General features: G+C 45.7%; 1 long non-coding RNA gene across 1 annotated transcript; it reads right to left on the bottom strand.

Annotated features, from left to right (window-relative positions):
• Window positions 1–573: 573 nt before the first annotated feature.
• On the bottom strand, window positions 574–26,583 carry LOC106027274 (uncharacterized). Its single transcript, XR_001200854.2, has 3 exons — window positions 9,783–26,583; window positions 9,235–9,319; window positions 574–5,168 (listed from the first exon to the last, which is right to left on the bottom strand). It is a non-coding gene; the product is annotated as an uncharacterized LOC106027274 (long non-coding RNA).
• Between the last annotated feature and the right edge of the window lie 857 nt (window positions 26,584–27,440).

Below are 27,440 nucleotides of genomic sequence, written 5' to 3'. Positions count from 1 at the left end.
TTCTAATACACCCAGGCTGGCCTCAAACCTGCCAGTGTCCTGTCTCAGTCTCTGGAGTGTGTGGAGTGGCAGCTGGGTGCCACCATGCCCAGTTGAAACAGCCGAGTCTGTGGCCCGAAGTGTCAGAATATAATGTTCATTTCACGGCTCGGCACTTCTCTGGCTGACTTCCGGCCACCACTCCCTAACCCACACTTCACGGGGTGGAACTCAGACCCTAACTTCTTACTGATTGGGTCAATTTCTACACATCCTTAACCCCTGGTCCTGATGGGCGTTTCCTTCAGATCTGCTCCAAGCTGCATCCTGATGGAAAGTTCCCTCTGTAGAGGGCGGCCCCATACCGTACCAAGGAAGGGGTGGAGGTGAGGGGCTGTTAGGACCTGTGGGGTTCCAGGCCCCCCATCCGCCTGGCAGAGTACGTGCAGCACCTGACCTGAGCTGAGTGGGGCAGGCCCTAAACAGTGTCACCAGTGAACAGCTGCTTCTGAAGTATAGGATGCTTTGGGGGTGACCATGGCCTATCCTCTCTGCTTTTTTAAAACAAAAAAGAATTAAAATGATGATACAGAATTTCTTTTTTAAAATTTTTTATTTTAAAGAGATTAAGACAAAAGAGGACATAATAAAGTAGATCAATACAGAACAATTTAAGCAACACAGTATTTCACCACAAGACAATTCGATATAACAGTAGCTACAATAATGTCTCCTTTGAAATAGCTGAGCATACCTTCAGATGATACAAAATTTCAAAACAAAATAATAGGAGATTAATATACTAGTTAATATATTATATATTGTTATCTTCAAAGTTGTTGTTAGATTACCAGATATAGGCATGAAAAATGTTCAAACAATTGAGCAATGAATTCCTGTATATCTCTTTGAATCTGTTTCATGTATTGTTTGTTTCCTAAATTGTTCATCCAGGGATTCTATCTTTCTGTTTTGTCCCTCTAATTTTTTAACTGTGTCTTCTTTAGAGTTGTTCAGCATCTCTCTCATTACTTTTATCACTTCTTTTACCTGGGAGATTATTTCTAGTCTGAATTCCTTTAAAGCTTCCCAGAGTTGCTTCTTTATTTCAGTTGCTATTGTTGCAGGTATTTCAGGTGTATGGCATATATTTTCTTCTATGGACATGGCTCCTAGTCTTTCTTGGGATGGGCTGGAGGTCTGAGATTGCATTTTGGTCTTTCGTTTTGTCATTTTCCTGTATTTCCGTAAGACCAATGCCCTGGAGCTCACTTCACATGCTCCCTGTAACTGGAGAAGGTCGCTGGGCGTAATATATTCGGTCCACAAAACCTCCCAAGGCTAGTGTAGTGTGGCTGGGAGCTGGGTGCGTCCTTGAGCTCTGGCAGCAATGATCTTAAAGTCTCCTGGGCGGGCGGGGGGGGGGGGGCTCAGGATGGTTGGGACTCAAGGCAGCCGCCAGCTGAGTTTCCCAGTTTGTACGAGCACAGCCTAGTGTAGCTGGGATCTCCATTGAACAATGAAAACACAAACTTCTTTTTAATGAACTAACAGATTAGTAGATAGCTATCTATTTTGTAATATATATATATATATATATATTTATAACTATATTTGCAAACATACAGTCTGTTCCTTTCTCTCCTCCTTTCCCCTACTTCAGTTGTTCTTTCTTTTTGAGCAGTGTCTTTCTGTTTCTTCCCAATACCTATTTTATGCTTTGGATCTTACTCTTTCAGTCTCTTTTTTATCGGTACTGAGGATTGAACTCACGACCGTGCTTGTAAGGCAGGCGCTTATGCCGTGGAGCTAAACGCCCAGCTCTCTCTTTCAGTTTGTTATGCCAGGGAGACAATACGTATTTACACATGTGAGTCTGATTTATTTCACTATGAGTATGGTCTCAAGTTGCATCCATTAACCTATGAAAGCCTCAAGTGTATTCTTCATACCTGAGTATAAAAATGTATAAAAATACCACTCCAGGACTGGGGAGTGGCAGCTCAGTGGCATAAGTGCCTGCCTTGCAAGTACGCAGTCGTGAGTTCAATCCCTGGTACCGACATAGAGGAAAAAGACAAAAAAACAAAAAAACAAACAAACAAAAACACTCCACTGTATAAAAATACCACATCTTTTTTATCCATTTCTCAATTAATGGGTATTTGGGTTGTTTCTGAGATTTAGTTATTACAAGCTGTGCTGCTATAAACATGGATGCACATATACTGCTGTGGTATGATGTTTTCAATTCTTCTGGAAAAATACCCAAGAGGGGAATAGCTGGATTGAATGGGACTTCCAATCCTAGTTTTTTGAAGCATCTTCACACTGATTTCCACAGTGGTTGCACCAGTCTATACTCACGCCAACAGTGGAGCAGTGTTCCTTTATCCCCACAGCTCCGCCAGCATTTGTTATTGTTTGATTTCTTGATGGCAACCATTGTTCTGGAGTGAGATGGAATCTGAACATTGTTTTAATTTGCATTTCTCAAATTCCCAGTGATGGTGAATATTTCTTCATGTATTTATTTGCCATTTGTATTTCTTCATTTGGGAAGTGCATGTTCATCTCAAATGCCCAGTTTTGGATTGGGTTTTTTAAATTTGGGGGCCTGATTTTTTTCAATTCTTTGTATGTTCTAGATATAAGTCTCTGTCTGAGGGACAGTTCGCTAATTTTTTTTCCCATTATGTGAGTTTTTTTTTCACTTTGCTGGTGATTGGGCTGTGTTTTTATCTGCTAGCAAATAATTTAAGACAAGGAGCACTTGTTTAAAAACAGTTGGCTTTGAGAATCGAAGGAAAGATGGAACTCAAAGTGTACAGTTTTAGTCACAGTATTACAATCATAGTGCGCGATTTCAGTGAAGAGTTTCTGGGCTGGTATCTCAGGAGAAAAGCATTTTACAGTATAAAAATGCAAATTTTCATTTCCAAGTTTTTGCAATGTACAAAATCGCTTTTCTCTTGAGTCTCTCAACACACATGGATCTGCTTAGGTCTGAGTGAAAGATGATAGCATTCAGCTCCCCCATGCCCCACACAAACAGGCTGTAGGCAATGGTAACAGCAGTTTAGATCCAGAATGATTCTCTGAGGACAGTTACAGTAACACTGCTGTGGGCCTCTGGGGCCTGAGGACAGACCCTGGCCACTGGGAGGTGACCAGACACTTGTGGGCAGGCTAACCCTAACCCTAACCCTAAGGGCCTGCCCCAAATTGCACAGTCAGACCCAGGAGTAAGAGAGGGCTCCCTCAGCCACTTGTCATCTGGGGCCAGGGCTGCAGGTAAACCTATCCTGCATGCCGTGTCCATCAGAGGCGGCCACCCAGGAAGCTTTTCTAGGGCTCCCTCCCAACCGTGGAGATGCTATCTTGCTTCCTGGGGTGGACTAGACACACAGCAACCTGGAGAGGACTTCTCATAGCTAAACCTTCTCCTCGGGGAGTGGGGATGTGGAAGACATGGGAGGACATGAGGTCCTCCGCAGAAGCTGAAGCTGAGGCCCTCCTGGCCTGTGGGTAGGGCCTCAGCCCTGACTGCAAGAGCTGCATGTGCAGAGGGCCAGCACAGGGTCTCAGGCTCTCAGGATCCCCTAAAACCTAGACATGGTGAGTGCTGTGCTTCTCCTCTGTCCCCTCTTCCCTCCCTCCTGCTTCTTATGGGGCTTATGGCCCAACAGGAAGCAAGATGACCTTTCTGAGCTCCACCATGGCACCTTGTTTTACACACCTGTTTGATACCAACATGGGGCCACACACATCACATGGGACCATGCACATCCTCATTCTCATGTGGCATCTGAAGCATCTGGGAGGGGTCCCCCATTTTCTGTTTTGTTCTCACCCATGTTTCTCTAGGCCTCCACCACAAGACATTTGCTAGAGGCTTCTTTACCATTCTGTGCTCTCTGCTGGGGATCGTGGGATGCTGTTTAGCCATCACTTACTGAGCATTTGTTATGTGCCACACACCGCTGTGAGGAGACCACCTACATTCCTTTTTCTGGTGTACTGTTACCTGATTTCTGTTTTCTCTGTCACTCCTCCAGTTATTTACTACTGTCTCCACATTCAGATAAGCTACCGGAGAGCGAGAACATCCGGAGAGCTAGATAGCCCTCAGCTTTGACCTCGACGCCTGGTCCCTATTAGTAGACAGCTTTGCTGCCTGGGGCTGCAGATGGCCGATTCTCATTTCTTTTCACTGCCCTTGTCGTGGGCCCCCATCATTCACTTCCTGTCAAATGTGTACTCAGCTGATGCGATGTGCAGTTCTTCTGAACTTGCCTCTCTGCGGTGGTTCTGACAGAGTGTACCGAAGCCCCGCATCCTCCGCATGTTCAGGATTTTTTCCCCAGACTTTCAGAGGGAGACAAAACAGCTGGCCGATTCCCCCAAGCCTTCCTTGATTTAGATCTTTTCTCGAGTGTGTCTTATTCCCCCATCACACAACCCTTAGGGCAAATTTCAATTTCTTCTATAGTGAGATGCTACCCAAACATAAATATTACATTTCTGAATGGCCTTGAGTAGCCCCTCATTTTTCTCCCAAGGTTAATCCATTTACTTCTTAGACTAATTCACTAGGAAGTTGTGGGTTGTTGCTCAGGATGCTTCTTCCAATATACAAAATAGTGTTTTGTAATGGTGGTTTGAAAGCTAGGCATTTCAGAGTAAAAACATTTTAAAATTTCTTTATCTTAGCCTTCAGGATATGAAGAGCTAGCTCTGCTCTGGTTTTCACAAGGATTTGCTTCAGGAAAGTCCTGATCTGACAGACAGAAGAAGGGTTCCCTGTGGAGGACAAGCAGAGGTGTGTGAGCAGGTGGCTTCAAGAGAGGACAGGCACACAGTCACCTCTGGCCATACTCAGGGCTCATGGAGATGGCACAGAGCTCACGCAGACCCTTATGGGATGCAGAGAACCCAGGAGCACCGTGGCATTGACTGTAACTAGCTATGCAATCTGGATTTGGTGCAAGAGGACCCAGAAAGGGAAGCTCAGGAGCCAAAGGTTTCATGGTCAGTGGCAGTAGAAAATTTAGTTATCAAAAAGTTACATAAGATTCATTGCATCTTGGTATTTACTAGTCTGAGGAGTCCTGAGGTCAGCGACATCACAGCAGAAAGTGGCGTGATCCGAGGAACATAGTCATAGTTTTCTTATGATGTCAGAGGAGCTGGGATTGCATATTACAGCAGTATGGAAAGAAGTAAAAGAAGGACAAATCTAGTTGAGAAACAAAGCAACTGTAGTTGTTTAAACAACTTAAGCTCACTACAGGAAAAATAGTAAGGAAATATTCACAAAAGAACAGCACTCAAGGGCCAGGGCCTTAGATCAGCGGCACAAGCGTGTACCTGGCAAGTGCAAGGTCATAAATTCAATCCCCAGGACCGAGAAGGAAAGGAAAGGAAAGAAAAGAAAAGGAAGGAAAGGAAAGGAAAAGAAAAGAACAATGCTCACATTCCCATTCAGTCATAGGTAACAGCAGATCAGCCCACAGCTTTCCTCCTCCTCCTCATCCTTCTCTGTCTCTGTCTCTGTCTCTGTCTCTCTCTCTCTCTCTCTCTCTCTCTCTCTCTCTCTGTCTCTCTCTCTCTCTCTCTCTCTCTCTCTCTCTCTCTCTCAGTCTCTCTGTCTGTCTGTCTCTCTCTCTCCTCCTTCTTCTAGCTCCTGACTGCTGGGAGATGAGTAACTCCTGCATCACACCCTTTAGCCACGATCTTTCTGGCTAAGACTCAAACATATGAGCATAAGTGCATAAATTCTAAGGGTGCAGTGCGAGCCCTTCATGAAACTAACTCTGAGATCACAAAACAGACCATAACCAGGAGCCGTGTGTCTCCATTTACCCTCCTCCTCATTGTTACCCGCTCCCCAGACTAACCATTGTTGCGACTTGTCAGCCTTAGGTTAGTCTCAATAGTATCCCTTCCGCCTTAGGGAAATGGAACCACAGGTTAAGAAGCCTTTGGTTGCGGCCACTTCTGCTTCTTCATTCCTGTGGCTGGTAACAGTCCCCTGCATGGCATTTGCAGGTTATTTCTGCATTCTGCCACTGACAGACATTTTGAGGAGCTTCCAGACTGGTACATGTGTGGACACATCTGTTGGAGGGGCATGCCTGGGTCAAAAAATATTGTTAAGATACAGGGCGAGCTCTTGTCGCAGTGGCAGCGGTGGGTGGCACCAGCTTGTAGTGCTACTTGTCATCATCTGCAACCTCACCGATACCTGTGATTCCTCTCTGTCACTTCTGAGCCAGTATGATAAGTGTGTAGTGGGTCCCGTTGCACTTCCCTGGTGACCAGACCACACATCTTTCCATATGTTTACTGACAGTATGTGGCTTGGCATGGAGTACCATTCACAGTTTTGCTCAATTAAAAACAATGTGACGTCATCGTGAAATTACACTGTAGAGTTGGAAGACACTTAGATGACTTCATCAGAGACCATTTAGGTTTGATTAGAAGGCCTGGGCCACGTGCCCAGAACGGCTGTCAGGAGAAGGCTGGAGATCCAGTCGGGCTGCCCCTCAGCTGCCCTTCAGAAGGCCTTTGCTGTTCTCTCACTGCCTGCAGGGCTTTCTCCTCCTGGCTCTCTGGTTTCGTAGCCTCCCAGGAGCCCTCTCTCACTGTGTGCTCTGGGGAAGAAAGGCTAGAGCGGGAACAGCGGCACTTTAATACCACATCTATGTGTCTTTACGCTTTGTTGACGGGAGCACATTTATGAGTTTTTGATGCTCAGACAATGGGCCTAGAAGTTAATTTCAAAGCAGAGAGAGAAGAGGATTTCTCTGAATTACAAGTGAAAAACTTCTGTGCTGGAACAGGAAAAGACTCAATCCTGTGTAGAGTACGGCTACAAGGTAGAGCAAAAAGACGGGGCAGCCATGCGGTGCAGCCAGCTAGAAATCCCCAGTGGAAGGGACGTGAGTGGCTTTCTACGTTTTATAAACAATATAATTACATGGCTCAAAATCAAAATCAAAATATAAAGGAATATACTCTAAAATCTTGGCCCAATTTTTGTCCCTCTGTGCCTTATTCCACAATCCTGCCTGTAGAAAATTTCTCATCTAGTCTTTTTGGTCTCCTTCTAGTGTTTGTTTACGCAAGAACAAACTGAAATAAATTTAAGTCACTGCTCCGGCTTCAAAAACTGTTTTACTAATGATGCATAAGCTTTAATTTGCATTTGTCTGAGCTGCGAGGAAATCTTCACAGTTTGGTAAAACTGCTTTTCACTGCAATCTTCCGTGAAGAACAGCTGAGCACCGTGTGTGTGTGTGTGTGTGTGTGTGTGTGTGTGTGTGTGTGTGTAGGGGTTGGGGTGGAACTGACATTCCTGGATTCCCAGTGGAGCTGAGGCTGAGTGCAACAGTAGTGTGTATGGGGTAGAGAGAAAATTTATGCTGTGAATTAACTGAGCAGAAGCAAAATAAGGCGAGACATGGATGTGAGCGTATAAACTCATCAAGAATTGATAGGAGGTGTATTAGATAATTCATGCAGTATGTATTGGCGTGGAGTCCATTGCATTTAGTCCCTAAGGCTCAGTTGATACCTGAATTATATGTTCCTGCTTTAACTACCACATAATACTCAATGAACTAACATGCTGGGACGTGGTGGTAAATCATTGTCCTGATCACTGTGAGAAGCTCAGATTCTTTCTAAAAGCAAATAAGGAGACATGAAAAGTTTCTTCAAATGGGAGCGAAACAAACAAAACTGTATTTGCAGGAGTTTGCTGTGTTTTGGCCCATAGCCCACAGTTGGGACTGGGAGCGGTGTCTTGGGGTCAGCCCTGTAGGGTGACCAGGCCAGCCTCCCCTGTCCCCCTCTCAAGGCAGCTCAGAACTCGAGGTCCCTTCTCCATCAGATCTAAAAAGGAGCCAGGCAGGGAAATAAGGTGGAAGCCAGGGGCTTAGGCTGCCGTATCTTAGAAGTGTCATCCTGTCACAGCTCTGTGCTTTGGTAGTGTGGGGTAGGTTCCTGTCGCATGTGCTGCATTTTATTGTCATGAGATGAGTTTGTATCGCATATGCTGCATTTCATTCATGTGCAGTGGGGCCCTGTCACATGCGCTGTGTTTCACGCACGTGGAGTGGTTTCCTCACTTGGTCACACCCCCAGGTCTCAGAGACTCTGAGTTCAAGTGGGAGCTAATTCCACTCTTCTGGTTGCTTTCAGGGTCCCGTGAGAAATCGACTGAAAATTCTTAATCAGAGTAGACACTCGGGCAGTATGGCTGCATGTGGCTTTCCTGGATATCCCCCAAAGCAAACTTGAAAATATCCTCTGTCCATGTCTCTTTATGACCATCGCGTAAGTGTACTCCTATTATGTTACTATGTTTACTCAGCAACTGCCATATAGCCCACATCTGGACATCGGTAGTGCTCAAGGTTGTTCTGTACACACAGGCTGATGTCTTAACCGTGTCATTCAGATAAGGGTACCCAGACCTCCAGACTTGCTAATTTATTCTTCCTGTGCATGATTAGTGTTGTTTTTCTGACTCTCTGCCTTGCCCTTCTGCATGCTGTAGCTAGAATTTTATTTTTACTAGCTTAGTTTTCTATTGTACAGGAAGAGGGGTTAAGAAACAGAGAAGGACTAAACTATACTGAAGACTGGAGTTTGGACCTTTTCTTTTCTATTACCCAGCATTCTCCTTCATGTTTCTTGCCGTGGGCCCCTGCAGAGAGACAGGCTGAGAGAGATGGAAGGTGCCACCATCCTGTGCAACTTGCAGGTGTGAGCTTGGGGCACTGTCATGTTGTCTTCCTGCCTGGGCACCCCCTGCGGAGCATGGGTGGATGGACAGCTTGAGAAGGGTGACGCTGTGTACCCTGCCCCCTAAGTGCTGAGAAGGGTCATGTGCCAGATGGCGTCACCTTCCCCATCTCTAGACTAATGCTTCCAATATCAGCTCTACCTTCCTCCCATTTTCCATTTTCAAATAATTGTACTGAACTTAAGAGATTTGGGTTAAACAGAGAGAAATTATTTAATATATGAAATATATTTGAAGTGGAAGCTGGTATTTATATAACTTTTCTTCTTCATGTGCCCTGAATCTCGAGCATCGCAAAAATCTATGAAGTTTGGAATTTCACACGTAGATTTGCTAAACCTTGTTTCAGCAATGCTGCATCTTTGTAATTGTTAATTGCTGACATTAATTAAATGCTTGAACAACCCAGGCACTGCATGTTACATTTATCAACTTACCCAGTCTTCACCATAGCCCAGCCAGGCAGGTTCTGGGACACTTTCCTAGTTGAGAGAACTGAGTCACTCACGGTCTTCTTGGAGACTAGAAATGAGCAGAGGGCACTGGTTTACAGGCGCCCGGTAGCAGAGCCCTCATCAGGCTCCAAATAAGTTTTCAACATGTAGTTTTCCAAATTCTTGGCCTCTTCTTAAAACATAGACTTCTGAGCCCCTTTCCTGATCTACTGAATCAGAGAGTGTGGATTGAAATTTTAGCAAGGATTTCATATTGTTCTAATACTTGCAAAAGTTTAAAAACCACTGTGTGAAGTACCACACAGCCTCACATTGGCCAAGGCTCAGCAACCATTAGATACCTGGTCCTGTGTAATTTCTCTCATCACCAGGACGTGGCATGTCCCTCTCAAGGCTCGGCTGTGCAGTCTCTAGTTCCAAAGACCTTAGTTTAACTGAGGCAGCAGCACACAGCCTGGCTATCCTGAGTCAGTTCTCATTTTAGGTTCAGGGCCCCTACAGAAACTCGTGTTTTGTTTCTGAGACCTTACCTTCTAATGGATTGATCTCTTTGCTTGTCTGGTTTGGAGGAACTTTCTAAGGAGCCGTTCTTCTGGCAAGGAGCTGGAAGGGATGGATCTATGTGAAGAGATGCCTGTCCAGAGCTCGCAGGCCAGCCTCCCAAAGAAAATATGTCTTCTTCATTCTGTGCCTGCCTTCAACAAAGCGTTGGCCCATGAAGGCATAATACAGTGCAAGACCATGTATGGTTCAGTTCCAAAGGAAACAGAATGAAACTGTCCCCGTAGCCTCCAGGTGCAGGGCTAACTCCACGGCCACTGGTCAGTGTGGAAGCCAAGACTAGAAAGAACATCTGAAATGAGCACAGTACTGAGGAGGTATCTGTAGGGGGAGAGAGCTGAGCATTTGTTAGCCAGGAAGATACAGGCTGGAAGGAAATATAAGTTAAATTTTTAATTCTGTGGGTCATGGATAAGTAAGAATGGAATTCATCTGACGCCACTGTGAATGCTATGTATCTGACTATACGGTTTTTGTGGATGTCTCATCTATATTTGCGTGATAAAGTATCCACATCAAAAACTAAATGTACTTTTAAAAGTCATACAGAAATGGCAGGTTGCAAGTGTAAAGACATATATGCAAATCTTAGAATGGTCATAAGCTTCCAGGAAGATGACACAAACAGGTAAAGTCCGCCTCTGATTAACTACCCTTTTGATTTAGGGTCTCAGCCAGTACCACAGAGAGAATTCCCATACTCCTGTGATGTTGTATTCAAATCTGCTTTCTCACTAAGGCTCTCACTCGTCTCTTGCCTGCTCCAGTCTGTTCTCCTCAAGGCAGATGGCTGCTCATTCAACGCTGCCAATAAACAGTGCAGCCTTTGCTGAGCCCTCCCGCGGCCTCTCCTTGCCCTGACTCTGACTTCGCAGGCCCTGCATTCCAGGCTCTACTCTAACTCCATCCCTGCCCTGTTCCCTCTCCCCCTACCCCTTCCCCGCTGAGGCCCTGGCTCTCCTCTCCAGGGGATGGAGTGACTCTCACCCCTGCGGATCTCCCACAGGCCGGCACAAGCCGGGTGTTACTCCCTGTGATTCTCTGTGCAGCATCTACAATGCATCTAAAATAGTGTGGTTTTCTTACTTGATTATTGTCCGTTTACAGCCCTCGCCCACACACTTCAAGGGTCCCACCCCTCACTGTCCCTACACCCAGCACAGCACCTGGCATCTGTGATCATCATCGGTGCTGTTAGAGTACAGGATGAGACAGCACTGACAGCCGATCTGCTGGGTGTGTCCCTGCACACTCCCACAGCCAAGACCACTCACGCGCTCTCCCTTCACGATCTTCCCCCTCGGTCACCATGCCATCTTCCTCCTGCTTTGTCTGTGGCTTGAACTAGCTAAAGCCGCTCACAGAGAGAGCCGGAGGCAGGTTCAGTCTCCTCTTAGCTCTTCCCTGAACTGCTGTTTGATTTTAACTGCCGCTCTCTCCCTGCCTCAGTTTCCCCTTCAGCACAGTGAGCATGCATTTTCTGTTCGGTGAAGATGTTTACCATATTCAGCTCGATGGAGTGTTTCTGTTTGCAATATTATAAGTGTGCAATAGAAGTGCTGAGTGCAGGAAAGTGCGAAGTCGGCAGCACTATTAATAGTGCGGAGTGTGGCCCTGAGACCAGGAGGAGACTCAGATCCAGCCTTCGAGCCACTAGGAGCCCTGCTGCTTTCCCGGCAAACGGTGCTTGCTGTGGATTCCTGTGCGCGTGGCCACTGTTCAGCTTGCGGGGACCCAACAAAAACACAACCGACAAACAGGGAACTTCACTTACCAAATTACTTTCTGTTATATTACTTTGATAACTTCATTTTCTGACTACATGAGAAGATAACTGCTCAGGAATTTTATTATATGCTTTTATATTAAAATGTTAAAGTTTTTTCACTTATATTTTTCTTATATACATTTATTACTGGGATAATTTTTACATAATAATTAAATACTAGAATAAAAATCAAGGTTTGAGAGAATGCTTACTGTGGCAGCTTTGAAATTTGGGAGCCAAGAAAGTAAATATTAAGAAAAGATCCTTTAATTTTAATAAAACTCCACTTTCTGAGGAATGAGACAAGCAGGTTTACCGAGCATAATTTACATTTGACAATAGGGGTTTATTAATCGTCATTAATGTCCAAACTGAGTACACATATAAATTGCGTAATCTTGAGTCCAAACCCGTCGCCTGAAAACCAGAAGGGCTTTTGTGGTAAACTCACTGGCAGCAAAAGCAAATCTCAAAATATAAGCAGCTGCTAGCGGTCTTGCCCCATCTCACCATGAGCAGCCATACACTTTACTGAAGAAATATTAATGCGCTTGATTGTAGGTTGTTTGAGTTCAGTAGCACAGGCCACATGTGACCCTGAGGTTTTCAGATAGGGAATTGAGAACTTGCATCATGAAATCATAAATAAATGAGCTGTAAGTTACCTAAGAGTAACATACTCCAACCTCCTTGTTTTATGACTGAAGGCTGTGGTTCCAGGAGGATAGGGGCCTGCCGAGGGCCTTCCTACACCAGTAGCAGCAGAGGTGGAAATAGACTCCAGCCCCAGGTGCTCTGGGCCACTCCCCTGCACAGCCCTCCCGGGGCTTCCTGTCAAATCCACCAACTGCTCACCACTGTGTCCTGGATCCGGACTGCTGGCTGCTCCACTGCAGAAGTACACGCAAAGCTGTGCGTGCTCCTGCTTTTGACAGATATAGTGTCCCTCTCCTCTTCCCAGATGGACCTGTGAACCCACCCACTGACCAGCACAATCTTCTCTGGCTGGCTCGGTTCTTAGTGTGTTATCTGTGCTACAGAAGTGAATCTTAACCTACATCTTAACCCTTGATTTGCTTTACCTTTTGGCAGTTTCTATCAACCACATTTCAGAATTGATATTTTCACCAGGGATATACAAGGTTTCTCCTGTGTGCCCAGGATTGTGAACAGACTGGATCAGCGATTTTCAACTAGGGACAACGTGTGCTGCAGGGACCGGGGGACTGAGACACATCTCACCTGGGAGTGTGCAAATGGGATTTAGCAGGAGGAGGCTGAGTCCTGAAAAACCACCAAGGGCAGAAGGACAGGAGCACTAAAGACTGAGAAACCCAGGGCTGCATAGACACTGTCATCCTCTTCTTCAGAGCCGACGCACTCTGAGAGGCAGTACCCTAATATCCACGCAGGCAGGGGGAGTATTAACTCAGCTCCGAAACCTCAGGGTCGGAAGATAAAGCTCAACACTTTCTGTATGGCTTTGAAAAGTGATTTGAGAAGAGGAAAAGGCAAAAAAATCTATGTATACACAAGACAGTTAAGACAGATACAGCTAGCTTCTCTCAGTTCCCTGAAAAGAAAGTTCTGCGCTACTATTCTTAGGAGAAGATATCATTCCTATATCTTGTACACCATGTATCAACTATTGTAAGGATCCAACCAAGCTGCTTTGAAACTCAGTTTCATTGTTATACCTATCTTCTCTTCCTATGTTAAAATGAAACAAAAAAGTGATTTGAGCGTGGGAGCCTCAGTTTCCTTTTGGTCAGGATAATTAGCCTGGCAGTTGATAATTAGCCTAATCATTTCATTGAACACTGCATCAAATGAGACAGCAAAGCATGTGCAATACTTTGAGGAGAGTGAACACCACATAAAGATAAAGGCCTATTTCATCATTCTTCATAACACTGTCTTCTACCAAGCACTGACAGACACAGTGCCATTTGTCCTTGTGTCAACCTGGTGTGGAATTGGGCAGAAGGGCCCATGCTCACGTGCACGTCGCCACCTGCTGGTAACCCGTGCCAAGTACCCATGCCACCTTTGATCCTTTCCCGTGTCTTCCAATCTGTCAGAGTCCAGGGGAAGCTAAATGTTTTCTTGAAAAGGAGTTAAATGCAGGAATAAAAATTCTGAAACAGTGTTTAAGTATGTTACATTATCTCCTGATTCTCCTTCATCTTGCACTCCTGCTCATTGTCTGTGAGACCATAAATTCCCGGGGGCTCAGCACCAAGTCTGTTGTTTCCGGACCCTCACCCCGAGTCCGGGTGTAAATAGACATAGAGCCCAGCAGATCTGAGCAAAGATGTGTGAGTCATCGGCTGAGCCTGGAGGAGGAGTTCCATGTCCTACTGCGCTAGTGTTCCTCTGTCCCTTAAGTCTGCACAGGACTTCTGGAGGGTCTCTGGAAAAGCTACCTGGGCAACATGAGCTCACTGGCTAAACCCAGAGTATCTGCCCTCGATGCCAGTCTTTGTGTGTAGTGTTTTGCTTCATGCACTTGATTTCTAGTTACATGGAAAGTTTGCCATGGCTTAACCAGTCACTCCCTGAAAGACGTTCTGCTTAGGTTATCCCCATTCCAGGACAGTTAAAATACCTTTTTATTTATAACATGTTTTAAGGTGTACCTCTTCCAATGTGTCCCATGACCTGTGTGGGACAGGTCTATGTGTGTAGATGCAATCACTGTCATTGGAATGTGTCCCCAAAGTTCTTGTATTGGAAAATGAATCCCCTGAGCAGCTGCACCGGAGGTGGCCTTCAACTGGGTTTGGTTCTCAGGGCTTTGCTCTCTTGGGAGCAGTGAAGCCTCTGTCATGGGAGGGGTTGCGTCCAAGATAAAGGATAGTGTGGACCCTGCTTCTGCCTTCTGTCCTTCTGCCATCAGATGACACGACAAGGAGCATCTATCAGACCAGCCCCCTGCCCTTGGACCCTCTAGCCTCCAGAATGACAGGAAAACAGCTTCCGTCTTTAAGGTGTTCTCTTGACAGATTTGGCTTCTAAATCTTCTCTCTTTGTGCATCTGGTTCTGGGGGAGGGCCCATCTGTGACAGCACAGCCAAAATGGGCCCCCTGAACTGTTCTGGCAGACTTTCTGGGAGAAACCTGTTTCTGACCAGAGCTTCCCTCTCCTTCCTCTCCCTGAGCTCCATCTGCTGTGCTGCGGCTCCTCAGCAGGAGGGACAGCCAGAGCCAGGGCAGGACAAGCTCTTGAGGCCTCCAGCAAGCCGACCTAGGCTTTCTCTGTGCTGTGTCAGGATGTTATCAATTGGATTCATTTCTGTTCTGGGCACACAGGACAGTCAATGAAAGAGGAAGCGTGTGCCCCTACCTCCTACGTGACCGACCGCTGGCGGGGTGAATGTTCAGCTGTCCTGTGTGCTGCAGCTGACGGCACAGCAGGCTGAGCCACGCTGCTGTCAACGCATGTGTGTGTGGGGTGCAGCCTGCGGAGACAGCGACACACACAGCACACAGAGGTGACCACCTCAGCTGCTCAGTGCCCCAGGAGTGCAGTGGCAGTCACCGTGTGGAGCTGTGACTGAGCAGCTGCAGATGCTCACCCTGCTGAGTCACTGGCCTTGGCAGGACCTGCTGGCCAGGCCGGAAGCAGGGGACACAGGCAGAAAGGAGCTGCTTCTGAAACCCTTTCTGAGTCCCTTTCTGACACTCTAGCCCTCTCTGCTCAGTGTATGCACTCCGAGATGGAGGTGGAGACCATGCTGGGAAACAGGTTTGTTCAGAAACAACTAGGTGACCGTGGGAGTAGTCTTCAGGGAGCAGCAGGAGGAGGCGACGCTCTGTCCTCAGCCTCCACCATTCAGGACAGGCAGGCACCCGTGTGCACACATTTACTCCACACACACGCCATACATGCACATCACACACCACACATTCACACGCGTACCACACAGGCACCACAGACATGCGTGGTCACACACCACAACACACGCACGCGAGCACTGCACACTGCCTCAGGGAATCTGCAAGAGCCCAACCTCAGATGTGTGCTAACACAGACCGAGCAGGCAGCACCCACGAAGCACCAGGGCCCACATCTGTGCTTCCCCTGCTCAGGTTACCTCGGGGCCCTGGAGGTGGCTCCCCAGGAAGCTCTGCCAGCACCCACATGGGCCCGGATGCCAGCCTGCTGCGCTGGAAAGACTTCACATCCTGTGAGTGAGCTGGGGTTTCCGCCAAAAGGCTGTGATAGGAGGGAATAGCACATCCGGAGGCAGCTGCTTGGGCTCCAAAACAGCAGCTCCCTGCACTGTCTCTGTCACCAGCAGGCCGGCTCCGCACACAAGGCCTGCACATCGAGTATCTTCCTCTGTTGCCAGTAGGAGCAGCCTGGCTCTTTGGGGACAGTGAATGATCATTGCATGTCTTGGACATGAACAATAACCCTCAGGCCAGGGTAGCTCTAAAATCAGGAAAAATGTCCTTGGACAGAAGTGGCGAACCTGTGGCATGCTGATTATATCATTGAATGTTCTAGAAGGTTTGCTGTCACAGTCCTAGGATGTCTACATTTGAACTCCTGCAGCATCCCCTTCCCTCCAGAGTCACATACTCCTCCTCCATCCCCTCTGCTGTTTGAGTGGCTCCTGGTCACAATCTGTTTGCTAATAAGGACATTCTTGTGTGGGCTGCTGTCTGCTGCAGGGCAGTGTCTAAAAGAAGGCAGAGTCCTGTGGCCTCCCCCTCCCTGCCTCTCCTTCTCCCCTGAAGCATCAGGTGCTGCCCAGAAGGCTCATTCGCCTGCAAGCTCCCTCAGATGGACGCCCACAGTGCACCTCATGCCAGATGTGATGCTATGGACCCCTAATCCTCTTCCTTCCCTTGGATGGGGACAGTGTATTTCCTCTCATTCATCCACCCACGGAGAAGATTTCAGATCGGTCTGGAAATAAAAGGCACAGGATGTGAGGTGTCAACACTTAAGCCCTGTCATTCCTCTGGCCGATAACTGCCACACCTCATGGTGTTAGGGTCCCTGTGTCCTATGGTCAGGGGTTCAGTGCACTCCCACAGACACAGCACTGGGCCTAGAATAGCTTAGTCACAACACTTAATTCTCAGAAACCCTCATCTCAGGATTAATTGTCACTTTGCAACAGTGTCACCTTCCAACTCTGAGAACTCTGGTCAAAGTAGGGCCACTTACCCCAGACGAGAAGCCCTGAGTGTTGCTCACCTGTGCCTCCAAGCAGGCTGAGCAGCCCACCGGGGAAGCAGGGACCTGGCTCTTCATGCAGAGAAGGGGGAGCCTCGGGGCAAGGCCCATGCACATGTGCAGCCATTCTGGAACACACGTGTGGTGTTGAAGCGAGGAAACTTGGCAACTGCTCTTCCATCGAGTTCTAGGACAACAGGCCTCTCCAGGCACCAAGTGTGTGAGAAATTATTCCAGAAGGTGCTTTGATTACAGGATGTGTCCGAAGTAGCTTCTGATGCCAATGGAGCCTGAACAGATGGGGGTACAAAGACTGCAACTTGTGGGGTTTGAGAACATAGACATTCTCAGATGAGTCCCTGGGTGGAATCCAAGACCCCCAGACACCACGGTCCTCCTGCTCAAGACCCTCTTGCAGGCTGATCCAGTGCTTACACTTACCCTGCACATATCCTTCCGTGTCCTTTGAGGCCTGTCTAGATTACTTCCTGCCCAGTGGTACCTAAGGGAATGTAAGAGCGGTGCGAAGCATCTTTAGAATGCATTGTTTGGGGACAACAGGAAGGAGTCCGCATGTGTCACAAACTTCCCCTCTGTGGCTGAATCCCTTGATGTGGGATCTGGACACAAAGGGCTGCTTTACAGAGATGACTCTCACAGGCCTCCTCAAGGAGCAAGAGAAGGTTCTCACGGGCTGGCAGTCACAGAAAGGCAGGGGACACTTGGATGCTCATGGAACTAAATCCAGCTGCGGATGTGTCACACATTGCTAGGAGACCTGAGCAGGGCTGCGGTGCTCTTTCTCAGAAAGAAGGAGGTAGTTAAAATTGTATCTTTATGAATCTGATGTGGAAATAATTGCATTGACACCAGGTAAGAAAGTGATTAAACCAAGCATGAAACAAGACACTGAGGGAGTAGGTGTCTGAATTTGAATAAAATCACACCTTTGCAGAAGGTTACCAGACCTGGTCAAGTTTCAGTCACAGACACATCCTGCCAAGGCATGTAAAAAGCACTGGGATTCTGCAGACTGACCAATTCTCCAAAGTCTGAGGATGCAGTCTCTCTCTCGTGCCAGCCTTTCTCTCTCCCTTGTTAGGGAAAGTTGGAGTTCCAGGGCACCTTCCCGAAGTTTGTGATCCTAGATCAGTCGTCACTTGGTTACAACAAACCATTCTCGGAGGATCAGAGCCCCATCTAAATGATTTCAGAATTAGGTCAGCAGTATCACCATTTCTGCCATCATAAAAAATACCCAGATATTTATGGAACTCAAATTTAAAAGATTGGGAAGGAGATGAAAAGTAATGTGACAATGATCTTCAGAGTACAGCTTCAGCCCCAGGAGGGAGCAGCTGCTTCTGTGCCAACCTGAGAAGCAGTTCGTGCTCCTCCAACCTCCTTTTTAATCCCCTTGTCTGCCTGACACCAAGCAGCGGAGGGGGTCTGGTTCAGGGGTTACAAAGCGACTGAGGTTACACAGGCATGAAGCATCTCCAGCTCAGTCAGTCAAAGCACATGGCGCAGGTATAAGTGACAGGTGGTGCCAGGCTCGAAGTGGGTTACCAGGACACAACTTCATCACATGTCAGGAAGCATCTGCTTCTTACAGTGACCTGAAAAGCTAGACTACAAGTATCTTCATTTCACAAGTGAGAAAACTTGGGCTACAAAAGTTCTATAACTTTCATACAGCTAAAAAGAATGCACTGCAGAAGCTAAATCTTCACAATATCTTAAAAAAGCAAAAACATTGCTTGGGTGCTTCTCTAACATTTACCCACATTCACAGAGGCGCTTGGCAGTCAGCACTGAACTCCTACTTCTCAGTGCAGCACTTTATTGCACAGATATACAAGTAATATTAACTTATCTGCAGTTAAACTTAGATTTCACTACTCTGCTTATTAAAAATAACAACTTCATTTTGATTTCCATTACCTAAGGTTTTTTTTGTTTTGTTTTGTTTTGTTTTGGTTTTTTTACCCAGGGACAGAAAATACTGAATGGAATGAGATTTTTAAAAAATCAAATGCGGTTGGGTGTGATCGGGTACATGCAGTAATCGTAGTACTCTGGGAGGCTGAGGCAGGCAGACCAAACATTCATGCCCAGCTCAATCACCTTAGTGATTTAGCAAAATATTCTCTGTCTTTTTACTTTTCTTTTATTGCCAAGACAAAATACTTAACACCAAAAATTAAGGAAGTTTTGTTTAGCTCACAGTTTGTGAAGGTTTCGGTTCATAATCAGCTGGTGTCAAGGCAGGATGGCGTGGCACAGGGGCAACAGTTCAAGACAGCAAAAGCAGCAAGAGCAAAAAAGAGGGTCTTTTACGTAGTAGGTAGGTTACCACACCCTAGGCGTCTATCAAGCATTACACTTCTTCAAAAAAAGGTAAATAGGGCTGGGGATGTAGTTCATTGAGGCCTTGGGTTCAATCCCAGCAGTAAGGGAAAGAAGTCAATGCTTTGCTTGTTAACTATTTAATTGGGGCTTACAGAAGACAATCTGTATGAGGGTGACCAGTCATTCCCACTTGCATCGAGCTGAAAGCTTTTCTCTGGACCATGGTAGGTTTGGGGCCAAATGTGAGACAGTCCTGGTTTTAGGAACAGCAGAAAACACAAGAAACGGTGTCACACAGACTGGCTGTTTCCAGCATGTTTCTGAAAAAGCTTGTGTTTCTTGTTTACCTGAGGAAGATGCAGACAGCAGATTCTGCGACAAAGCCCGGGGTAAGGCAGCCTCCCTGCTCAGAACCGGGGCGATGACATACTCAGGAGAGGGGCTTCTCCTGAGATTCACCCACCATCCACGTCCTGCACCCTTAGGCACCACTGCTTGACTCCTCCATCTTCAAGCAGGGGGCAGGGTTGGTGGGGAGCACAGCTGCCCTGGGGGAACCCTACCAGACCTGTCACAAGTGTTTTGGCTGAGAAGCTAACCCTCTCCTGGTTGCTTCTTCCTGGTCCTAAACTACTGCGCTTGCTAGATTAAAAGCAGTTGGGGTGAGGACACAAAATTTATGGCAACAGCATTTCTCAACATTTGGTTTCCAAGTTTTCCTGGTGTGCCTCAGATCTCCAGCTACTGTGCGGCTGGGTCCTCAGCTCTGCCCTGCACTCTGGTTCTCAGGTAGAGAGTCGTTCCTCAGTGTCCTCAGGCTTTGTATCTGGAGCCACCACTGTTTCACAGAGGCAGGTGACACGAGGGCTTAAGCGGCATCTGGTCCTCTCTGGCTGGCGGACCGACTCACATGGTGCTGGCTACTGAGGAGTGAGGTCCGTTACATCTCACGATAGGCTTAGCTTCCTCGCCTGCTGCTCCAAAGTAGCTCACATGCAGCTGCTCTGGCTCTGTGGGACAATTCATCCTGGGGACTCTGAGATGTGTCTTCCTAGCGTCCTCTCCCCCCCCCCCCGCCACGCTGTCCAGATTCAGTAAGATTATTCCACATGGACCAAGGAGGAGCAGTGAATGCACACCAGGAGCCCCAGACACTCCCAGGATTCATCTGGGAAACAGCCCCAGCCTGTGCTTTGAAAGGGTCATGCTTCACCACAAACCTCAATATGGTACTTAAGAAGTTATTTACCACACAAAAGCTGTAGTTCAGAGAGTCTAGACAAATTAAAGCACCATGCCATGATGCAGGAAAAGTAAGAAGTTATTTCAGAACAGAACTAATCTGTAAATGAGAGCTCTAGCTTGCAGTGTTGGTATCATTTAGCTGTTAAAACTCACTGGGCTGGGGATATAGTTCAGCGACACAGTGCCTGCCTGGCAAGCACAAGGTCCTGAGTTCGATTCTCACACTCTGTGTTTCTAAGAATTTTTTCTATTGGACAGTTTATTTCAATAGCTTACTATGTTTTCACATTTTTTCCATCAAAGAACATTCTGTGTTGCTATGTTATTTTATTAAGAAAGTTTCCAGTATGCATGCTCTAGTAAGCCAGAGTGGCCAGCTGGGTAGTCAGACCTGATTCTTGTTCCTTTGTATAAGTGGGGGCAAGTGGTGTCATCAGGGGTGGTGCTACACATTGGTGCAGCCTCACGTTAACCAGGGGAGGCATGAGATGTGCAGATGGCGAGGGTCTGCCTTCCCCCAGAAAGTCACACCAGAGGCTCTCTAATTCCTGCTTCCAAGCAGGCACACGATGGGAATAACACTTTCATTCTGCCACAAAATCAACTTCCTTCCTTGGTGTAAGATTCCAATTTTGCCCTCAGGAAACATATGGAGTGATCTGAACTAATCATGTTTGAGGATATAGGTAAAGGATTCATCAGAGCTCAGCACAATGTGGAGTTTAAGTTCTCTATTTCTTATGGTGTGAGGCAGGAGGTAAGGCTTATTTATTTTTCTAGACCCATTTTTTATGTTCTGTTTTGTTCTGAGACAGTTCTATTTAGTTCAAGCTGACCTTGAACTCACCGTGTAGCCCAGGCTGGCCCCTAACTCCCAACGATCCTCCTGCCTCAGCCTCCCATGTGCTGGAATTACAGGTGTGCACCGCCACACCTGACTAGATTCATTTGTTGAAGTGATTGTTCTTTTCCTATTGAATTGCTTTTCTTTGCTTAACTAAATTTCTTGATTGTAGAAAATCAGTTGAGTCTGTATGTATGGTTTTGTTTCCCCAACTCTCTAATCTGTTCCATTCATCTTTTGCCTCTATTAATGATAATTCCACATACTTAAATTATTGTGCCTTTAGAATAAGACATAGAATATGAATTGATCACCTTGTTGTATAGTCATAGTGTGAGTTTGTACAAATGGTCTTTTTTGTCTTATTAAGAATTTTGCCTTATTCAGAATTGACATCTTAACAATATTGTGTCAGCTGAACATTTTCTTGGTTAGTTTATGAACCTAGCAAGGGTCACAGTTTTCAGTTTAGAGGTCTCCCATGACTTTTTAAGTTTATTATGAAATGTTCTGCATACTTGCTACTATGATTGTAAAATATTTGTTATTTTCTACAAGTATATAAAAATAAAATTAACTTTTTTATATTTTGACCTTGGAGTCTATGACCTTTCTAAATTTGTGTGCTAATTCTGGTAGTTTTTGTGAATAGATCCTGTAGGAATTTCCATTAACAATCATGCCACCTGAGAATTGAGATGCTTTTGATTTTTAATGTTTATGTTATTTTACTTCCTTTCCTTGCTCCACTGCTGGGTTTCTCCGTCTTGCACCCTTGACAGTTTGAGCCCAATCTGAAAAAGATGTTGAGAGACGTCCCTGGCCTTTACGCACTGGATCTCAGTGGCAGCTGCCCCCTCCCAGAGTCATGCACGCAGTAAGGTGTCTCCAGGAGTTGCGCAGTGTCTCTTGGGAAAATTGCCAACTTGCGAACCACTGCCTTGTTGCTGGGCCGAACCGGAGAAGAGATACGGAGGCAAAAGACAGTCAGGGACTGAAGACCAGGGCGGCCAGTGTGATGGGACCAACAATGTCAGACAAGCCCATGGCGACACGGGCCTGCGGAACGTCCAGGCCGTTCCAGACAGGATCTGGAGATTCTCTTCTTCAGTGCATGGCTTCAAACTTCTCTTCCTCTTTCCGTATCTTTGTTTCTTTCTCTCATGTCTTTCTGTATATGAAAGCAGAGTCTTTTCTCCAAATTAAACACTACGTGGCTGAGCAGTCTTGAAAGCAGATGAAACCCGCGGCATTGCCCTAAGATGTGTGCTGGGAAGAAGAACAAGAACCCTGCGTGGACTCTTCTAGCGCTGCCTCCTGGAAATGTATGCAGAGATAATGGGACCAAGTAGACTTTTTCTAAGAAATGACGTCTCACTGTGTTGCCAGACTTGACTCAAGTGACTCTCCTGCCTCAGCCTTCAACTTATAGGCACATGCCACCTCACCAGGCAAGTCGATGGGTCTTGGAACTGAGAGGACCAGGCCTCTCCCAGCTCTAAGGAGAATCATTTAGCCTCTCCAGTCCTCGCCATCTCCTTTGTAACACTGAGGTAATCATGATTTCAAAAAAGATTTTTGGAGTTAGAAACAAAGTGCTGGGCACAGTGCCTGGTCTGTGATTCGTGATCATGACCTTTATAGGGGAAAGAGCAGGTGCTGCCAGAGTCCAGTCCCACATTCCTAAGTGTATTAGGAGATCTGTGTTGGGGTCGATCTTAGTTGACTCCAGCATGAGGTCCAGCGACCTCTAACCCTCTGTGGCCACCGCTAAGAGCAACAGCTCTTGCCTGGCACCCCACCAACCCTGCATTTCTGCGAAAAACTCTCTGTCCTGGTGCTCCTGTGTCTGAGCAGCCCTATTGGATAGTTCTTCTCTGCAGGCTTCTGCTTGGGAGAGCTGCACTGCTTTGAGACTTGGATCTTGGGGGCCGAACTAGGCCTTTGCTCCAGTTTGGAGCTCCAGGGCAGCAGCTGGCTGCGCTCTTTGCCAAAGCCTCCCTATGTGCCATCTTACATATCAAACATCTGAATTTGGCAGAGCTGTGGCACGCTCTCTGGGGAGAGCCATACTTCATGAGAACATGAGTTTATTTAACATTCACTTATTCATTGCAGCAAATAAATGCATAGCTCAGTGTCACCACAGCCTGGGCTGAGCAGCACGCAGTGGGATGAGTCACCAGACCAGCTTGCTAACCAAATGACATATAAGTGGGAAGCTGTGTTTGCATGCATATTTACACATGCATACACACATGAACATGAAAGTTTAATGTGGAAAATCAAAGTCAACCCCTAAACGTGTTTGTCTTTTCAGGCTGACTCTAGCGGCTCTGCCAGCGCCATCTGGTCCAGAGCACAAGGTCTGCTTAACAGAAATAGGCAGCTGCCAGCCTGGACTCAATGTGCTCTTTCAGCTCTCTCCAGGATGACCTGATGTGACCATCCTTTCTAGGTAAAAAGGATTCTATCCTCATTTGACAATAAATCCTCAACCTGAGGAAAGAGCAGCCACATCAATCTGGGTGACTCTAAATCCTGGGAGTTGGACTGTGAGTTAACACCACCAGGCAAGGGCCAGCATGCTGATGGCCAGAAGGGTGAGCTGAGGTGAGCTGGGCTTGAGGTCTGATTGTTTGTGATCAGTGTTCCAGTGTGAGGCATGAGGACAGATGATAGTTCTGAAATACTGATAAATGTTGATCTCCCTGGTGTTTTGGGGTACAGGGAAACACCATGGCTTATCTCTAAAAGGGGTTACCAGCAGGAAGAAATTCCTGGCTGGTGGCTGAAAAGATACGCAAGTGAAATTTACTGAGATCTAGGTTTCTACCCTTGAAGACTTGAAATAAAAATCAACGTTGCTATAGGAAAAAAATTAAAAACATTTAACACACATTATATTGTAGAATGAGAGTTGCAGTTGCCTTGGATATGTTCTGGAGATTTGATTTGAAATGAGAGTAGCTTAATGGTTACTAATAACAGTAAGTACAAGATCATTTTAAGACATCTGAGAAATTCAAAGTGCTTAAAAGAATCATTTATAACATTTGTGACCATTGTGAAGTCTTTCTTCTTTAAAAAATGAGGTTATCTGTGTATAAATTTATTTATCTGTTACTGCTTTGACAACATTGTATTAGGAATGCTTCATTACGATATACTTGAATGTCGTTTAAAGAATTTAAAGTGATCTGTGCTTTATTGTAGAACTGACATATTCATTGTAGAGAATTTAGAAAATGATGTCAAACAAAGAGAAAATTTTTAAAAAGATTATCCTACAGACAACATGGCTGAATAAAAGAGGAGCCTCATTCAGAGTTACTCAGAGAAATTCACCTAAAATACAGGTAACTGAAAGAAAAAGGAGGAACACTCACCCTGAAACCAAATCATTATAACACAAGAGACTAATAGATCAAGCCAAACATGCATAAAGGGCTTAGGAAAATGGTCAGCCTGCCTGCCCGGCGGCCAGATTGCCACAACTGCCTTCCATACTTGGAATCTGAAGAAGGAGGAGGAGGAGGAGGAAGAGGAAGAGGAAGAGGAAGAGGAAGAGGAAGAGGAAGAGGAAGAGGAAGAAAGGGTATATTAAAGTCGTGTGGCTAAATCAAGCCACGCAGGATAGACTTGGGATATAAGGTTCCCTGCCTCCTCCTCTCTTCCAAACAGGGACCCCTACAGTCCAGCAGTAAACTCTGATCCCTGATGATCAGCCAGTTTTCTTTTTTTTATTCAGTTTTTTTCCTTTCCATTTTTTCTCTTTCTTTTCTTCCCTTTCTTTTTGTGCACCAGAGTGCTAACTGGAACCACCAGGAGCACCATCAAAGACTCTAGGGGTGCATAGTAAGTGGCACAGTTGCTCCCTATGATCTGCAGATAGAGAAGCACAAGGCATTACACACCTTGCACCTCAGGACTGCGCAGCCCAGAGCTGTCCCAATGCCACCAGTGATGGGAGCAGAAAGGCACCCACTTGCCCAGAAAGTTACAGACTGCGTCAGAGGGAGGGGAAGGTGGCGGGGAACTTGTAAAGCAATGAGTGAGAAGTCAGCTGCCACCACAGGAGAGGAAGAAGAATTGGGACTGAGCGGCCTGGAACTGCAATAGCAGGACCAGAGAGAGGACCAACCGTGTCACAGCATCCCAGTGGAAGCAAAAGGCTTGAGAGGACAGAGAACTGTCAGGGGAGAAGAACACAGCAGGCTGGGAAGGGCTGGGAGGAGCCGAAGGCACAGAACTGGGGACAGCCGTCTCCCTTTGAAAACAGCCCTGGAACAGGGGGAGAAAAACAGGGTCACTAGGGGAGGCCACTCGGGAGCGCACAGAGCATGGCTGGTGACTCCGGTTCCAGGACCCCGCGTCGGGAAGCCAAGAACGGCCTCACAGTCAGCACAAGTCCTACCGTACTGGAAGTATTATCCGGTAGTTTTGGACTCGCAGTGGACACCAGGGGAATTTTAAAATTTTTCCTTTAATTGTTTCTCCTCCTCCTCCTCCTCCTCCTCCTTTTTATGTTTTGCTGGTTTGTTTCCCATTCCTTTTCCTTTATTTTATTTCTCAGCTATTTTTTTTCTGATCTAGTCATCTTCTTTTCCCCTTTCCTTTATTTACCTCTTGTTTGGGTCAACCGTAAAAACCCCTGCTTACAGCTTCATTCTCTCTCTTCTGTCCTCTTCTCTAGTTTCCCAAGGTTTGCATGCATGATCATCCTTCATCCTCCAGCCTGGTTTCTACTTTATTTTCTTTCTATTTTCTCTGTTCTATCCATTATCCTTCTTAAATTTCCTGATCACAAATTAAAACCACTCTACCAAGGGGAAATACTTTGTATATAGGATTCCAATTTATAATCAGTTCTGTTGTATAACTGTAGATTTTGCTCCTATGGTTAAAGGTACAAAACTAATAGTTAACACAGTTCATCGGTTTCTAAACTGTGCATGATGATATTGTTATTGCTAATTATACTGCCTTAGCTTGGATGTCATATCTGATTTAATCAGTTGTTTTCACTTCTATGACAAGACTGGAAAATTCTGGAATAATAACTTCACCACACCCTTGCACCAAAGCTCTGGGAGTTGAGCCAAGCAGATATCAACATCACACTCTTAATTAATTGGAAATGTAAGATCTTGAAACACAACCACAACCTACTACACACAGAAAACATCCCTGAAGCACAAACCTTATCGAGAGAGGCCTTGATATTAGTGATAAACCTGCCTACTACAAAACTTACAAGAATTAAAACAGAAACCAAAATAAAGAGTAGGAAAAACCCAAAGTCTGACCAACGCAGGAAATTATAAAAATAAGAGCAGAAATTAACATAATGGAGTCCAAAAAAACACAAAAAATTAATGAATCGAAGAGTTGGTTTTTTGAAAGAATAAATAAAACTGATAAACCCTTAGCCAATCTTACAAAGAAAACCAAAGAAGACTCAAAATCATGCAATGAGGAATGAAAATGGTAAAATCACAATAGATACTATGATAATTCAAAAGATCATCAATATCCAAAAATCTTTACTCTTAGGACATAAAACACAGAAGAAATGGTTAGATTCTTATCTATGTATGAATTACCAAAGCTGAATTGAGCAGATATGAAAATTTTGAATAACACAATATCAATTAATGAGATTGAAATTTACCATGAAAGAAAAGCCCTGGTCCTGACAGATTCACTACTGAATTCTACAAGAAATTTAGAGAATATTTAATGCCAGTACTCCTCAAACTCTTCAATGAAATTGAAAGAGAAGCAACTTTTCCTAACTCATTCTTGGAGGCAACTATTACCCTGATGTGAAAACCAGAGCAAGACTCAACCAAGAAAGAGAGCTATAGATCAGTCTCTCTAATGAACATAGATGAAAAAATTCTCAATAAGATATTAGCAGACAGAATACAAAAAATCATCAAGAAGATTATATACTATGACCAAGTGGGATTCACCCGAAATGCAGGATTGGTTCAACATATGCAAATCAGTAAAGGTAACACACCGTATCGACAGGCTCAAAGACAAAATTCATATGATCATTTCAATGTACACAGAAAAAGCTTTTGACAAAGTCCAACATTCATTCATGATTTTAAAAAAACCTACAGAAAATCAGCTATATGGTATTTATCTTAATCTGCTAAAAGCTGTCTATGACAAACCAACAGCCAACATTATATTAAATGGACAAAAACTGAAAG

The sequence above is a fragment of the Cavia porcellus genome, unplaced genomic scaffold (genome assembly GCF_034190915.1).
Source record: "Cavia porcellus strain 051 isolate PalLab524CR breed Dunkin Hartley unplaced genomic scaffold, mCavPor4.1 scaffold_14, whole genome shotgun sequence".
Lineage (NCBI taxonomy): Eukaryota > Metazoa > Chordata > Mammalia > Rodentia > Caviidae > Cavia > Cavia porcellus.
Note: the sequence above shows the minus strand (reverse complement) of the source record. Positions and strands in the feature narration are given on the sequence as shown.